Source organism: Xiphias gladius, chromosome 6 (genome assembly GCF_016859285.1).
Source record: "Xiphias gladius isolate SHS-SW01 ecotype Sanya breed wild chromosome 6, ASM1685928v1, whole genome shotgun sequence".
Classification (NCBI taxonomy): domain Eukaryota; kingdom Metazoa; phylum Chordata; class Actinopteri; order Istiophoriformes; family Xiphiidae; genus Xiphias; species Xiphias gladius.
Genome location: NC_053405.1, coordinates 19,050,261 through 19,068,896, shown reverse-complemented (window position 1 = coordinate 19,068,896; position 18,636 = coordinate 19,050,261). Strand labels below are relative to the sequence as shown.

The 18,636-nt window shown below is 39.7% G+C and overlaps 1 protein-coding gene across 4 annotated transcripts in view; it reads right to left on the bottom strand.

Annotated features, from left to right (window-relative positions):
- LOC120791199 (zinc finger protein GLIS1) overlaps window positions 1-18,636 on the bottom strand; it is a 79,235-nt gene that overhangs the window by 45,212 nt on the left and 15,387 nt on the right. The window lies entirely within an intron of this gene.

The following is an 18,636-nucleotide window of genomic DNA, read 5'->3' as shown; positions in this document are numbered from 1 at the left end:
ATTAAAAAAAAAAAAAGAATGGGGATATGTCCATTTTGGTAAAATAAACTAATGCATATAAATATGTCCAGAAGGTCAGGCCAGTAAAAGTGTAACCGTTACTATCAGTTGCTCTAATTTTATGCAATCAATCCTTTTGGGAAAACAGCGACTTCTTGAATTTATTTAATTCATATTTTATTTTATTTACGTAATTAGTAAATTATTAATTAAGGGGGGAAAATTAGAGATTAAAGTGTGTTGTAAATAGTCAGTGATTTAACCTAGAAGTGGAGTCAAGGAGAGATGGACTTGCTTTAGATTCTGGAAGATGTTTTGCCTCTCATTCAAAGGTTGGATGTCCTAAAATTCAAAAACCAGAGATAACTATTGTGGATGAATTATTCTTCAGCGGTATTTACTTTTTTCTATCTACCATACTGTATTTTATTCTTTGGGTACAAGTCTGTGTAATGAGGCATATTTTTAAAATTTGTATTATTATCAGAATTTTTATCATTCCAACCTGAATGTTTGATAAGCAATAGAGGCTTTATGAATGTGACCAAAAATATAATAAAAATAGGAACGAGAAAGATGAAAGTGAGCAAAGGGAGGCCTTGGTGTATGAGGAAACATTTGTGAAGGGAAAGCTGATATCCCTACACACTCATGTGTAGGTGGCCACGCACCCCTGTTCCAACTTTCCTAACTCAATTTCTCAAATTCAATTTTCTCCTAACAATGTTATTGACAATGTTATCACACACCATGAGCTATTATTAATAAACTCATCTAAGCACCATGTATGTGAGGGAGAACACGGAAAGGTGCTGGCGAACAAAATGGACTAGATGTGAAAATAGTCAGAGAAACATTCAGCAAGTATAAGGATTTAGAAAAAAAAGGATTAACAAAGGAGAAAGAAAGATATTACAACATGAGTAACAGATGGAGAGGGGGAAAAAACAGGATAGGCAGGAAAGGGAGGAAGTGTTTTGGAATATGGGAAAAAGGTTACAAGAATCTACAAAAGACAAGAGAAAACAAGGGAACTTTGTGAGCCATGTTATCCTCAGTTTAAGGAACATCTATCCACATATCCCTCCTACAGCTGATGTATCCACAGTCTCCTCTGCATTTGTCTTGTCGTGGGTCATAGCGGAAACACAAAGAAGTGGAGAAAAGGCAAAGCGAGCAACGCAAACAGTGTAGTATTGCCAGGGGACCGAAGGAACAACACTGGTTTCACTCAAAGCTGTTAACAGAAGGCATGATGTCTTTCAACTCTGGTCTGTTTTCAGCAATACAAATTGTTGTGTTTATAAAATTCAGGATTTTTCTTCTTTTTCTTTGAATGTTTTTCTCACAGCTTGTTGGCTGACCATCCCCACCAATTAGAAGATACAACTGTGTTCCTGTATGAAAGTTTCAAGGCCTTGCTGATGTGACACCAAGTGTTTGCCAGCCTCAAGTCAGGAGTAATTCAATCAGGATGGCCAGAAGTGACAAAAAGATGTCTAACATCGTCAGAGATCTCTTAATTAGGCCTTGATTGCCCATGTGCATGCACACAAAAGCACAAACAACCAAATAAAAAAGCTGTCATCATAAAGCCCTGAATGGACTAGCAGTTGGTCAATGAAGCCTTGAATGAATGCACATGCACTCTTTCACACACATATCAGAGTCAACACCATATAAAACACAGACCCACACCAGGCAGGCCGGCAAATGTAACAAATTATTGGACAATGCTCTTTCAAAGCTTACTGCCCTGTTCAACAGTGCATACTGGAATTTTGCCAAGAAAACTTCACCATGTAAATACGTTAAACACAGAGAAAAGACAGAAATGATCCCAGAACGTTGGTTACTTGTCTGCAAATTGTTTTACTCAAAACAAGCTGAACAAGCAACCGTTGTTTTTCAGAATGGCTTTTTTTTTGAATATCCACTTAAATGTGTCTTCACTGCCAGAAACTATTGAACGGGGTTGCACTGAGCTTGGTTTTACATGTCTTTTACAGAACACTACACCTGGTATTAGGGCTGGCTATCGAACCTCAATGCTTTTTCAGTACTGACATTCAAAATGCATCCGAAGACCCAATTAAAAAACTGACAGCTACTGAAAGCTAGCAGTACAAACCTGGTCAAAATAGCAATCTTGTTTACTTATTTTATGATCAGATAGTTCCAGATTAAAATAAAAAAATTTTTTTCAGTTTTAGACTATTTTATTCAGGCAGAGTTCTTGTACGGCTGCTTGTGTTTAGACAACATAAAATGTTATGAACTTTCACTTCTTTTGTTAAGTTTAAAAGGGGTTTATAGAAAAACATGTTTATATTTCTCAAATATAGCATTGATAAAAGTCAGGTATTTTATCAGCACCGGTATCAAAAACCTTCCTTGGTTGGAATTTATTTGGTATCATTATTATTTCTCTTAGTGAACATGAGATGAGGGGACTATGAATTTTGATAAGGATTAACTTTGGGGCCATGAGTAAGTTTGGAAATGGGAATGCCGCACGCTTTAGTTAAAAGCTACATCATGCAAGACTTTTACACAAACCTGAGACTGGTCACTTGATGGCAGATGAAACAACACTGACATATACCTTTTAAATTGATATGGCAAACTTGTTGCCCAGACATTTGCTTACCTAAAGATCGAGCCAAATGCAGCAAAATTAGCATTAATTTGGAGTTGAGTTGTGTCCACCTGATAAATGTAAGACCAATATTCGTTCTTTTTCAGCTCTGTTTCTTTCTTCACCAGTTCCTGAATGGACAAATCTGGCTCTTTAGCTGTTTAATGCTCCACTTTGTTCACAAGCTAGCTTCTAACTTTGTCTGTCTGCCATTTGAAGCTGGACAAGTAGTGTACAGTTAGTTTTTAGAGCTTGAAATGCTCCGTAGAACTGAGCTGAATTGTCACCTGTGAGCAACTCCTTTCACATACAGGTAGTCCTGCGATCCACTGTTAAAAATAGTGATTTTAGCTGCTTTAACCAGAACCTTGCCCTGTGTGCCTAAGTCACAAATCAGGAGCAGAACAGATAGATTAGCTCTTGCTGCTATTTGGAGCCCAAACCTACAAAACAACCTACAGCAGTTTTAAAGTCCCATTTGTTTGTAAGATGTTTTTTTCTTGTTATGTTGCTTCAGGGGAAGTTACAAATACATCTGGATTTTTAACCTCACGCCAGCATCTGACTTTCACATGTGGTTTAATTGCATCTAGGAGTTTGCGTGACAATTTGTGGCAGAATCATCAACTAGATGGGAGAGAGACAATGAGTGTCACTGAAACTCTTCTTGCATGGCTTCAATTTACTTGTTCCAATACAAACAGGTAGGAGTACTTCCAAAAAGGGCTTAAAAAACCCCTCCTGCCTATGTTTGTGTGTCCAACATTCATGATGAGCGTTGCATCATGTTGCGAAAGCTCAAGTGGACTAAAGTGCCTCCATCAGAGACACCTTATGAATGTCTCCAGGACATTAAAATCAGAGTGTTAAATGAGTGTTAAAGGTCTTGAGCCCACTGCTTCAGAAAGTTAGCACTCTGGTGATTTAGAGCTTTTCTACATTAACAGAATCAGTCATGCTCTGGTTGGGGAAACATGCTCCTTAACATATGGTGGCTTGGATGGGACCCAACACTAAATTCAGTTTATATTGAATGTGCCATGGTAATTCAGCATTGAACATTTCATTGTGTGTTAAAGCCTAGTTTGATCAGGAGGTGGAAGCCAAAGAGCGCATCAGGGACTGAGGTGAAATGCAAAACATCCAGCAGCAGTGACAAGTGGAGAGAGAGAGCGTGTGTGACCTCACAACTTCAAAGGCCTTTTTGAAGGTTACAACTTGGTTTTAGGGTTAAGGTTAGGATTAGGTTTAGGTTAGGGTTAGGGTAACGGTTGGGAAAACCCATTCAGTTGTAATGGTTAAGGTAAGGCTAAAGGGCTTGGGAATGCATTAATGCATTAATGCATTATGTCAATGAGTGTCCTCACTACTATAGAAAGACCAATGTGTGTGTGTGTGTGTGTGTGTGTGTGTGCGTGCGTGCGTGCGTGCGTGCGTGTGTGTGTGTGTGAGTGAGTGCATTAGAGTGAGATACTGTGAGAGAGTGAAAGAGAGAAAGAGCTGACCATTCCTCTTTTGATTGTGCAGAGTTTATGGGTGGTCTGTTGAGCAAGGCAGCTGTGTGTTCATTATACTTGATTTCTTAAAAAATATCTTTTTGTATAATTAACTCACAGAAATTAAAGGTACCCTGTGGAGTTTTTGAACTCTCGTAGCACTATGGAGCAATGTTTTTACAAGTGGGTCCCCAGTTCGTTTGCATAAGCGCGACCACATGGGCAACATGATACAAACTCCTACCACCGGTATTCCACTGATTCCACTGATGGCAGTAACATGCAAAGAAGCGTAGCAATGTTTCCACGAAGGCAGGAAAGAAGGCGGCTACTAGCAAATAAAGATGAATATAAACAGTAGAGATTCAAAAAATTACAGATTTTAAAAATTACTATCGCAAGGGGAAGGATATGGATTCAACACAATTGTTAGACCCCAAAGATGCACACTCGGCATTTTGGTACGAAATGCTGAATGTAATTGTTTGTTCATAAGAAAACTTCACAGGGGATTTTTAACTGAGTTCAATATTCTGTCCAATTCTTGTGAGCATCTTAGAACAAGCAGGGTGGGATGTTGCTGTGATATACACAGTTGCGAGCATTCAGACCCAATTAGGAGTGACGTTTTAAGGGCGTGAGACCAGGGACGCAGGGGCAGAAAGAAAGACAGACAAAGAAAGAGGCAGGACAGTGCCAGAAGAACCTGGGGCAAGTGTTGTGTTCAGTACAGAGACCATGTACAGATGTGCTGGATCATCCTCACAAAGAGCCACTGATGTCAGCATTGCCAACTTAAGTCGCAGACAGAAATAAGGACTCTATTGTTATCTGCCTCTTAAAACGCTATCCTAAAAAAATAAATAAAATCACTTTTGGAAGAAGGACTGTAGGCAAGAAACAGCCCTGCTGACAAAGTGGTGTCTAATAATACTCTCTTATATGTAAAGTGGTGTCTTCCGTTCCATGAATGTCATCACATGATATCTATTGCTCCCTTTGCCTCCTCTCCTCTCCTGTATAATTAAAGTAGCACATTCCTTTCAGTGAACACTGCTGCAGGATGATGGTAAACTGAGGAGCTCACTGAGATGTGCAAGAGAAGTCAAATTAAAGGAGCAGTATGCCAGTTTGTAGGCTTCATTGCACACAAATACATAAACTAATGCTTCAAACAAGAGTAATTATAAAAGGGATAAACGTGGTTATTCAAGAACGTGTTTTGGGAGATTTATGATCATTTTTTGGCTGAGGTTGTGGAGGGAAACAAGGTTCCAATCACCCAGCAATACGTCTGCTCTGATGTCATCCATTTGTCATGCTTCCTTCTTGTCAAAATCCTTTGGGAGAGCAGAGCACAACGCCATAAAACTCACATGCATCATGATCGTGAGTGGAAAGTGCTTTCTAATCCTTTTTCCTGCTGATTAATGCAGCCACTGTGACCATGGAGGCTGAAAAATAAGACAATACATAGGCACGATGAATGAATGCAGACTCGATAATTCTGATAATTAGGGCACGACTCAGTCTTTATTGGAAGGCTGCGGTCACTGTGATGGTGATTACATTGATTGTTGAGCATGCTTCACATACTGGATGAATTTCACATTGGGGATCATCGTCGGTTAGGGTGCGCTGTAATTGTACACCTATTCAGGCTGCCTCAGGGGCTGATGATCGGAGTCATGTTCAAGTTCAGCAACGTTGTGCCTTGGCTAAAAACTCTCCCTTGACCTCAGTGACTAATAAATGACTAATAAAGCAGAGCAGACACATGTCTCCAATCTAGCAGAACTTAACCCCTCTGAAACAACAAGGCTATTATCCCAAGATACGCAGATATGACTACATTACCATCCAAAGCATTCCAGTCTATACAGTATTGAAAAGATCAAACCACATCATCACATAGTTGGAAGTCTATGTCGCTGTCTCCCTCAATGAATCTCTCTCCTTCTCCCTCTCTCTGGTATCATTATTTCTCTACAGACAACACCAGTCCTCCATCTGATCAGCACATGGTCTGGACACCATTATTAACTGTAATTGGTGGTAATCTGGGGCGATTTTTTATTTCGGTGACACTTCATTTTCTATAATTCTCGCCTCTCCCTTTTAAGTCACCTAAGCGTTGTGTTAAGTGCCAGAGTGAAACTGTACTTGTGCCAACATTTAATGCATTCAAGTCTTCAGAGACATGCAGGCCTCAATGAAAAGCAGATGTGCAGATGGATAGATGGTTTAAGGAGAGGAAAGGGGAGCGATCAGAGGTGTACTGAACTTAAAGCAGAAGGAGGGTACTGAGGGGAGGGTGTTGGAGAGGGAAACGAGTTGCCAGGAGTGTGATGCAAACATCTGTACCCAAGCTACAACAAGCTGCCAAAACCACAAGACAGATGCCTCTGGAAATCCATTGTGACACCTCAACTGGCCCCACTTTGGCTCCATAAATCATAACATTCAGCACTTAAACAGTTAATAATGATCATTTTATTCCTGTCTGCCACAACACCCCCACCTGCCATGGCTCTCCCCCTCTCTTTCCACTCTTTTAACATTAGTCAGCTCAATAGATGCAAGTGTGCAAGAGCAGGCCTTTGTAGCGGGATGCTCTGGTTGTGCATCTTTTTTGGTGCAGATGTTGTGTATTAGGGTCCAAAGCCTTTCCCGGCTTCTCTGAATCTCATAACTCATGTCTATATTTGTGTCTGCAGCATAGGCCCGGAACTTATTTGTTTGCTTAGTAATGGATGTATGATTGAAAAACCTGGGGGCATAAGTAAATGAAAAATAACAATGTCTAGGGAGAAAGCTCCTCTTAAAGCAGGTGCAGAGCGAGGGAGGAAGAAAAAACTCTATTAAATTACTGTTGGAGCACAGACATGTCAGTGTTTTCATAGCAGGCTTACCAGTACCAGCAGACATGAGAACTTTCATGAGGATAAAATCAATTTGTTCTGGCTGATTTTAGCCATTCTCAACCAGGTATCTTTGTTCCTCCCCACTTTCTCATGGTCCGCTTGGTCACACAAAAACCTCAGATTAGCTGTTATGAAGTTGAATGCAAAGAAAAAACCTCAGAGTGAATAAGAAGGACTCATGTGGCTCCAGAGGCATCCAGCTGCAAACCTCACCCAGTTTCTGGGCACAGCACAAAAATATCTTACTTCAGCTCCAACAGAGTAATAACATTAAAGAAACTATTAGTATATATAACAACTGAGAAACAGCTATGAGCCCCAGCAAACTTCTTTGTGGATACAACTGGTTGTTCATACTAAGTGGCTACACAGTTTTAAGTCATACTGATGAATGCGGCGGTCGGTAAATGATTAGCTCTCCTGCCTTTTAGAGATGAGGGCACATGTTGTGGGAAGCAGGCGTCCTCATAATACCAGGCTCTTCAAATGGAGCAGTGCTAACCGCAGTCATGAACACAAACAAATAGTTGGCAGGCAACAGCCCTCCAATCCCCATCCCCACCAACCTACCCCATCCCTGTGCCAGGCTCGGTACCAGCCGAAGTCTCAAAGACCAACCACTTTACCACATGGCTTAAAGAGGGGCCACTGTAAGTCAAAACCCAAACACAGGAGAGAATGTTGTGGGATTATGTGACTCCACATGCATGCTTAAAAGCACACACACATATAAGTCTCTTTCTCACACATACACATACATCCTGAAAAGAGATCTCTCACTCACTCTACGCTTTTGCAGAGGAAGACGCACTGTAAGGCTGTGCTCATTGCTGATCAGCTCCCACAACTTCCCGTTAACTGTCGCAGCCAATAGCTTTCTCTGCTGCCCCCCCCCTCCATTAACATAATTAAAACTTTCCACTTGTGCATGTCACCACCTGGTGGTAGCACCTTGTCACTGGTGGTGCCTGCCAGCCCATGCTTGATGAGGACATCTATCAACAGGTGGTACCCAACAATTGCAGAAGACTAAAAAAGTATGGTCAAAGAGGAGGACCTGCAACTGTAGGGCCAAAGTCAGGTCAAGCAGACAGAAGTTACTGAATGTAAAATTTTGTTTGAGTTTTAAAAACACAAGTCATAATAATACAATATAATACACATTCGTACAGAATAATACAGTTCATTATTATCTTTGTTTGTGGATGATTTCTTGCACTGCAGTCATGATTTCACTCCAATTTGTTGACAGAGCTTTTGATGCAATGACTAATAACATAGGTATAACAGCAAAAACAAATGTGCTTAATAACATTTTAGATTTCCCTTGCTTCATATTGTGAAACTGTGTTTAAATCTGAAATGCTTGTAAATACTGGACAAAAAAAAGACCTATATTCTCAGCTATGAAGGCTTGAGGTGTACTTTGCACATTATCATACAAATAAATGCCCGTTTTGCTCTGTTTCCAACCAACATAAAGATTGAGTCAAGGCATTGCAAGTTCACAAAGCCAATTTTCTGGTCTAAACACCCAGTGTCTGAGGTCTTAATATAGATAATTATCCAATGCTTAGGAATGATGATATCTGATCAGAAAAAGAAAAGAGCTCAGCATACAGAAACCCAAACTTAATCACCAGGAAATCCTAAGAAAAGGCCCCATGGTACTCAAAAACACTGACCTCTGGGAAGAGCTTTTTTTTTAAAAACACCACAGCAATGATTGATTATCACAAAAGAAGCATATCTTCTATCTTCGAGTCATACACTTTTAGAACATTTGTTAATATAACAAAAATGTGCATAGTCAACAAACCACTTTAAAGCCACTAGCAGCCACAACTCTATCCTGACAATCACTATCATAACAAGATTTTGCCCACAAATCTGTACACTGCCAGGATTAATCATAGTCAATCACAAAGTTTTACAAGGAGCCTTCAGCCAAACCACATCCTATAATTTGACAGAGAAGCCACATAACTGTAAAGGCGAAACAGCGCACAAAGCAACAGTCAGGCCCGCAGACAGACCTGATAGACCTACATACTGACAGGATGTGATGCCCTTGCCTGGCAGATGTGACAGGGGAGTCTCGTTTGGTGACAGACACCTTTATGTGGCTGGTGAACAACATGGCTCCAGAGCTGGGCCAAGAGTGCTGAAACCTCAGCAAGGGATCCGGAGGTGCTTCAAAGTCAGACAAGAGGCTGCTCTGTTTGGGGAGGCGGCAGTAAATACTGGCAGAGTGATGTAGCTAGTCCGGAGTTTTGGGACTGACGAGCATTTGAAGCACCACACCCTCAGAGAAAGTGTTAAAGGTGAAAGTGGAATACTTCTAAACTGAATCAAGTTATTTCCTGCGACAACTGAACATAAATAGTGTTACAAAAAACTTTTTAAATGAGTGTTGATTTGAAAGGTTTTAGATCCTGTGTTTTTGTCTGTGTGTGTACATATGTGTGTGCATGGTTCTGTGTGCATGTTCACTCCTGAGAATAACCAGTGTATATAAATCTGCTGCAAAAAATAAACATGGCGATTTAGTGCAGAAGCAGCGTTTTGTCCGTGAGCCTGCTCAAGTCGTATCAAAACAAAGCACAAGTCCCTCTGAAACAGTAGTGAAATTAGATGCATTAGTCAAACATCAGTATGACCCTATATTTGTCAAAATTACTGTAAAAGCATAATAAATCTGTACTGTTGAGAACGGCTAGGTTAGGAAAATAACTTCTGTCAAACAGAGGTCGTTTGTAATGATTGCTTTATCCTCGTTTAATTTAATTTCACCTGGCATAGCAATAAAAGAGCAAAGTTGTGATAGCATTTTAAAAAATGGGATAAATAAAACTGTGCTAATGGCATAAAGAAATGTGGGAGATAGGCAAAATAAATGTTTTAGTTTAAAAAAGTTCACAGATTCAGTTTTTTTTTTTTTCATATCCTGAATCCAAAAATCTGTGTTTAAAAGTTCCTAAATATTGGGAAATGAAAAAATGCACACTGTAAAAGCCAAATTTGTCTTTATAAATAATACACTTATAATTGTCAAAACAAACATATTTTTGCACAAGTGTCTTTGACTTGGATTGTTATGGTGATTCTATTTATCATTAGCAAGAATTGCACACTTGGATATTTGGACATCATTTTCCTGTTCCAAAACTTGTGTATGTTAGGAATTAATTTGATTAGTTCGATGTGAGTTACTATGCATTGGCAGTTAGTTTGATAACTCACATTTCTAGATGAGCAGAAAAATGTGATTACACGTGAAGAAGGCTGCCAGTTAAGTTAAGAATGGAATAATAAAGGTTTATTACAAAATAACATAATGTATAACACACAAGAACAGAGAAAAGTAAAAAACAAGTTGGATATTTAGAAGTTTAGAGGGATTTACCTTTTGGTTGGAAAAATTTGACTGAAGAATGCAGATCAATGTGAACAAGTTTTTGTCTGTGTTTGATCAATGCTACGCGCCCACAGCCACGCTAGCACCTCCGTGAGGCTGTACTTACTGTACGCACAGCAATGCTTTAAGCTTAAATGCTAATGATAGCAGGGCAACATTTTCACAGTGACAGTGCTAACATGCTGATGTTTAGGAGATTTAATGCATACCATGTTCACCATCTTAGTTTAGTGTGTTAGCATGCTAACAGGTGCTAACTAGCATGAAGCAGAAAGGACAGCTGAGGCTGTTTTGCAGGTATTTGGTCATAAACAAAAGTATTGGACAAATTAAAATTTTGACATGATGGCTTTAATTGAAGTTAACAGATCACCAAAGCTAGTACAGTTCATGCTGAGGAGCACATGAATGTGTTCACCAAAGTTCCCAGTAATCGATCCATAGTTGTTGAGAAATTTCTCTCAAATGCAGACCTCATGGTGGCACTAGAGAATAAGTCAAGGGATCACCAAAGTCATCCTCTAGGCGCCATGAACGTCTGTACAAAAATTTGTGGCAATTCATCCTCAGGTTGTTGAGATATTGCAAAGTGGTGGACTGACATTGCCGTCCCTAAATCTGTGCTGACAGCATGACTGGAAATAGGCAAGAGATAAGCCTACTCAGCATTGAGCTGCAAAGTTAGTGAAAAAGATTTACTTGATTTCCTTGTAATTAATCTCATATATGAAAGTACTCTTTCAAGAGCTGCCAGACACTCTGCTGTCTTGCTGTAGCTTCCATTAATAAGACTTTGTTAGCCTAGCTCATCTCTGCGCCAGTGGCCTGTTCATTTTGGTCTGATAGGTTGTTGGTACAAAACTCACAGTCCTCTTCAGCCAGCACCCAATATTTACAAGCAAGTCCAAATCTGTGAGAGAATTCAATTGAACACAGATGGCAGGAAATTCCTCGGAAATGACAGTGGCCAAACTCAACCACAGAACATGAGAGTATCTCCATGTAGCAGACGCATCAAGGTCCGTCTGACAGATTCTCTCTCGTCTTCTTGCCCCACACCATCGATTACAGTTTGACAAGAACGGAGATTTATATGACTTCTGTAAAACAAGTGATCAATTTGCAGCAATTACTGTGTATTTTTAATGGTTTCGAGGCAGCAGTGGGGGAGAAATAAATGAATAGTTAGAAAAACGTCTGGAGGAAAATTCCCTTGATGGTCGGTGGTCCAACTGAGAGGTTGAATTTAAGTGTTTAATTAGATCACATTTGAATGGAGAAACATTTGAAAATGATTATTTTGTTACCTACACACAGTGCACATAACCTTCTGTTATTCTCAGAGGGGATGCTAGTTGTTTAAAACATGGGCCAAACCAGATGTTTTTGGAACTAAAAGAGGAATCCAATTTCACTTCCTCCTTCTTTGTTACTTTTTGTTGTTTTAGTGCAGGAAGAATAATGGAATGCTACTTTGTGAAAAGGATATGTTCAAAGCATGCATAGTAATTGCTTTCGCTTTTGAAGTTTCCGGTTAAAGTTCAGGCCAGTGCTTCTCCACAGTGTCCGCAGTCAGTATTAGCTATTCAGGATGATTAGCCCACAATTTTATTTGACAGTGGAGGCACAGAGGGGACGCTTTTATTTTCATTTGATTATTGGTGTTGTTTCATGTCACCAGTTTCTAAACCCTTACATTTCAGGGTACAAAGTAAACTGATCTGTTCAAACATGAGGGACTAAATCCTTTGGCATGTCCTCAAAACAAATGTTATCTTAAACACAGGACACTTGGCACAACAACAAGTACATTACAACAATGCACGGCTATGAGAGAGAACCCAACTGTGGTAAAGTAATCATCTGATGAGTCACTGTAAACAAATGTTTGGTTCATCTTTGCATGAAATGAGATGACCTCACTTGTTGACAACATCTCAATTTAGAGGATGTTCTTCAAATAAACATTGAAATGAGGACAATAACTCAACCTTTTTTTTACAAATAATTACCCTTGATTTAATGGCAAATTATTTCAAGAAAAATGTGATTTTTTTAAGACCATGTTCTTTGTTAAGCTGTAAGCAGCTGTGGACACCTCTGACACGCTTAGGACATCAATTAATATTCTGTAACTGATTCAAACCAACAGTGACAAAGTGTGCTAAAGATCCGCTATTGCACAGCAGTCAACATCTGCAACCAAAGGGCATTAACACGGCTGGAAAATGACAATAACCGGGGCTGAAGAGGGACCTCCTCCTCTACTCAGGGGGCACCACATGATTTTGGGGTCTTCATAAATATACAGAATAAATAAGAGAGGGCCCCAGGTTTTCCACTGAGCAAACCTGTGTTAAGTTTCAAACCACACATCCCTAAAAAAGTCAGCAATACCATTCTTTTATTGTGTGGGGGGACCTCATTAAAAGGCTTGAGCACTGAGGACCCCTCCGACCCCCCCAAGACACACACACACACACACACAAACACAGATCATACACAGAGACAGGAACATGCTCTCTAGTTAACTTGAGATGGACACTCCACTAGACATTATATATCACTTCACATCAAACACAGCTCAATATTGTTGCCAGGAGGAGGAGGAGGAGGCCGCAGTTCATAGTCAACTCCTCATCTCTCTACACCCTCAGGAAGATCCCACTGTTGGCCACCGCTTGTGATATGATGGTATGACTCCTGCGCCCCTGTGGTTACAGGGACCAAGGTACAGTGGGGCCTGTAAAAACCCAAAATGGTACCAAGTGACAGCTATGGAAACACATTCAATCTTATGCGGTGGGAGGTCAATACACAGCTATTTACACAGACAGCAGTGCTGTGTGTTGGAACGGACAGGGCCACCATCAAAGAGCTTTATGAGCAAATATATTCTCACTGCGTAAGCATTTTAGATGTCCAGGCATTAAAGCCCTCCTGGGTTTTCCCTTCTCTTGTTTAATGGTTGTAATAAGATTCCTTTTATTATGATTTCAGCTCTCTCTGCTGATGGTTATGGCCAAAGTGAGACATGAGTTTCGTCCCAGGAGTGAAACTATTTCGAAGTCGGAACCTGTCACTCTGTTTGACCGTGGGTCAGCCGCAGCACCTTCACTAACATCATGATAACTAAGAACAGTAGCAGTGTACCAGTGACAACTGCGGGACAAAGACACGCAGCGCAAAAGGACACACAGGTACTTTCCACAAAAGAAAAGACATGTAATCCATTACCTGTAGACTCAAGACTGTCATCAAAGGTGATCTTATATTAAGAATAAATGAGAGTTATGACAGAATAAATAAATAAAAATTCATGAGTCATACTGGTATGGGGTATATTATGATGTATGTCGTATACAAAATATGTGGTACATTATACGAAACAAGCCTATAAAAACTATATAAGGTCTTAATTAATGTGACCATAATCATGTCGGAAAAAATAAATATATACATATCTACAAGATATATCTAAATTTGATGTGGTTCAGATACATGTACATATACAGTATCTCACATATCTGAAGTTAGTCCATTCCCAACATATATGAATGGCACATCCAATGACACACTTAACTTACAATAAAATACATATGTTCATATTCATTCATAACGCATGCGCGTACTGTATATAGATGCATACCATATACTGTGATTGCAACATCCCAGATTAGATTCTGGCTAGGGAACGCTGTTGCATGTCATTCCCCTCAATATCTACCCTCATTTGCATCTACTGTCCACCTATGAATAAAGGCAAAAATGCCCCCAAAATATTAAAAGAAAAGAAAAGAAAAGAAACAGCAAATACCAAGCAACCAGGAGTGGAGTACTGAGTTGATTATACATCAGCTTGAGTGTGATAAACCCAAAAGGAAAAAGGGAAGGTTATTAGTTGATAGTTTTTTGGATGGGTCTGTGGTGAGAAGGAGCCTAATCAGACCTTAACAAGTAGAAATAAAGAAATCATTCTGCACTTGGATCTTGGTCTCTGCCATGTGTGTTGTTTGGCCTTTCTTGGCCCAGGAGTGTATGGGCTGAATAAAGAGGGTATCTCGAAGGGCTCTGGCCTGTACCATGTGTCAAGCCTTTCACATAACCTGGCATTCATTGTGAAGCTCTTTTACGAACCATAAAAAATATTCATTTCGTCCCTGACCTGTTTTCCAATATAGTCTCCAAACCCATAAAAGGGTTTGCTTTTCATTTATTTTTATTTGAAGAACTTTGAAATGCAAATGTTTGTTTCCTTGCAAGTAAAAATTGAGAGAAGCCATCTTAAAAGAGAAATTTGATGTGAAATATGAATTCTAGCCATTTTACATCATCTCTAACATAAACATGTGGGTTCTCACTGCAAGTCTTTTTGTGCTGTTAAATGAGTGTACTTTGGCAGGCGGCAGTGTACATATACTGATGCTTTGCCTCTCTCGCTGGAGTCCTTCATGGCTCAGAGCTCTTGAGGCTTGTAGAAGACTGGCATCTTTACAGTGGCCTAGATTGGCCATATTTTTGTGTCAAATGACAAGTCTGGCCCTGTAAAAGTTGGCGCTGTGGTAAACTGTGAATTTTCATTTACAACTAAAGCCATCAAGGACATGGCTAACAAGTTCTGTTGACTTTAGTTGAATTGTGGTTTTCGGAGCTAAACTTTAAACATTTCTTAAACTACAGCCTTCTGTAGCCCTCAAATGAAAGTACATCCTTGCTAAGCTTCATTTTCAAAATTCATTCTATTCAGTTTATAGCTACTGTTGAACTTCCAATTTTTTTCTGGCTGGAATAAAAAGCCGCATTCTTTAGAACAATAATGACTGTGTTATTGAAAAAATTGTGGAAGATTTATTATTCCCAATGTACCAAACTATTTTCAAAAATTTACAAATAAAAAAAACAGCTACACCAGTACTACACTGCCATTTCTGTGCAATCAGATATGAGTACCACGAAAATTCAAGCACCACAGATGCATAAAAATGTTTCAAAAAATAAACCTGAATTATTCATCACATGCAGTAACTGCCGAAACCATACATACTTAGTTGAATTTCACAGCATATTCTGCATCAATGTCATTTCAAATAGGTAAAACATGCTTGAAGCATTGAGACATTTCTCAAAGACAAGAAGTTACAACACAAGTAGTGATATTTAATTCAACATTTTCAACATGTCAGGCATGCCAACTGTTCCATGTACAAAGTCCGACTCCATGCCTGAGCCTGGCCAGAGGCCTGCATGGTGTTTGTTTGAAGCTCAAAGTGGTCAGAAAGCTTGGCTGGGCCCACGTAAACAGTGACAGTGTATGAACAGATGAGGCAGAATTATGTCTCATAAGTGCTGGCGGTACTGTTGTGATCGAGTGGAATAGGAATGTGCTTGGCAGTAAAACCAAAGGACCTTCTTGGAAAAATGGGAATTGAGAAGGGTTGGGGGTGATTAAGAACAGGACAGCAATGTAATATGAAGCTGGACAAAAAGGCTATCTTTCATCACTTCTACCTGTATTGTCTGCTGAAAATATTTGTTTTGCCTTTTACTGGTCAAGTTAGTTGCCAGGAGACACCGTGATAACAACTTTGTTACCAAACTAGCTATTATCTTAATCATAAAATCATTCAACTCAAGCCCGACAGTCAAAATCTTGGCTGTTTGGTTTATGGCTGTCTGTCTGAATTGTTACTTGCTGATTTTTGATGATGATTTTATTTTCCCAGTAAATGTAATGTAATGTAATGTTTGATAGTTATAAATTCATACAATGAGTAGAGAAAACATGTCAATTTGTTGTACAATCTTGTTTATTTTGTTTGTATCCCATTATGGATAATACCACAGGTTTTCACAATGCACTGTAGCATTGCTAAACCTTTATTTATATAGTTCATTTCCAGCTCATATTAAAAAAAAAAAAAAAAAAGCAGTTCCCTTGAAAGCTATAATAAACAGATTAGACAATAAAACTCTCTTCATTCAGTGCAGTATTTCTATGCTTTTGCTCACTAAGCAAGTGAGTGTATCATTTTACCAAGAAACCCTGAAAGGTCTGTAACACAGTGGGCCTGTGTGTTCCTCTACAGGACAGCAAACACGCTGTCAAACTCCATGGAGCGCTGCAGAATGCGCCGGGCTGTGTAATGCTGTGGAACAAGCAGCAGGTATTTGTTAGTTAATCAGCCTTTGAATTAAGCTGGAGGCTGAGGTTGTGTTCAGGAGCAGCAGGGCTGTTTTGACTAAGCCATCTCAGCGAGGGCCTGGTCATGGAGACTCCCAGCATTTGTAAAAGATTAGCGGCCTAGTCCTGATGTACTGAGCTCAGGTCAAGCAGAGTGCAGGGCTCGGACGCGAGGCAAGTTTCACCCTATCTATCCCATCTGCAGCTCTCACACAGCATATATACTAGTCCTGGTACATGAGACACACTGAATTAATGTGATTAAAGGTTTTGGAGCAGGGTTTGGAGTTTGCCGAGGGGAGATTGCACAGAAGTGGCTCCTTCAGGAAGCAGCATTACCCAGTTTGACAGACAGTCACTGTCCAAGTTTCCAACTCTGCATACCATCCGTGTACATTTGTATACCTTCTGTGTGTAATGTTTTGGTTAGTATGTATTGCATGGGGGTGTTCTATCTGATGTGAACACTTCCAGTTGGAGTATCTATGCTGAATAAAGGAATAACAATAGCCCACATGCTCTCGGCCTATCATTAGCCAAAAGACTAAATGAAAACCAACTGTGTGGGAACAATAAAATAATTTGTCAAGGGAGAGCGGTGCAGATAAATTCTGGAAAAGCATTTTCCAATTGGCTGATGCTCTGGTACGTTCGGCCAAGTGCTCAGCACCTGGCTGTCACGGCTCTGACACTGCCTAACTCAGTTCAACTTTCAAACACATGCCTATAAGATCACTGTCGATACAAGCTAAAAGTGCCTGATTAGGCTTTTTATCAGTATTAGTCAACATGTGCTGTGAGATTATTTTTTTAAGGGCAAAAGTTAGATAAACACAAAAAGGAGAGAAGAGAGAAATCTAGTTCTTCTATCCTGTGCTCACTCCCTTTATCTGACCACTAAATCTGTGACTCTGTTTCGTTGAGGACAGAAAACAAGGCACTCATCCTAGATGTTCTTGTCAAAAACTCAAGAATCAATGTATTACAATGAATTACAGCCTTTTTTTTTTTTTTTTTTTTACATAGTCCCTCGTTTTCAGATGCTTAAAATTAACCAAACAAAGCAATATAATTAGGAATATAAGAATTACTTTAATACTTTGATGAAAATCCTTTGCAGTCAATGACTGCCTGAAGTCTGGAACCTGTGGACATCACCGAATGGTGAGTTTCCTCCCTTGAGATGCTTTGCCATGGGCCTTTAGTGCAGCTGCCTTCAGCTGATGCCTTTTTGTAGGTTCATTGGTCTTTCTGCCCTCAGTTTTTTCTTCAGTAAGTGAAAAGCATGCTCAATTGGGTTGAGGTCAGTTGACTGACTTGGTCATTGAAGAATATTCCATTTCTTTGCCTTGAGAAGCTCTTGGGCTGCTTTTGCAGTATGTTTTGTGTAATTATCCATTTGTATAGTAAAGCACTGTCCTATCAGTCTTGCAGCCTTTGGCTGAATCTGAGCAGATAGTAATCAATAAACACCAGTGACCCAGTTCCATTGGCCATAGCACTGCCTCCACCATGTTTGACAGATGATGTGGTATGCTTTGGATCATGAGCCGGTTCCCATTGCTTGCCAGTGCTCTTTCAACCTATATTTTTAACATAACCCGCCCACCACCATCATCTTTATTAAATATAAAAGGACTCAAGGTTTGGAAGGTCCAACAGGTAGTGTTCCAAGGCAAACATTTAATACTTAATATTGATAAAAACAGACATCTGCATATATAGACCCACAGAAACACACATACCTAATCTAACACAATATGTACAAAAGCACTGATTCACAAACACACGCAGATTTTACATCTTCAACTGTCCCAAAGCATTATATGACCATAATATCTATTTGGTGATTGATGGTGTCGTTGACAAATATCCGTGGCTCAGCATTTATTTTGCCAAGTTTTGAGATTTCTTTCTTTTCAAAAACAAAGTTGCACGGCCAGTTTTAGGAACATGCAGCAAGTGGCTGACTGGTGTTG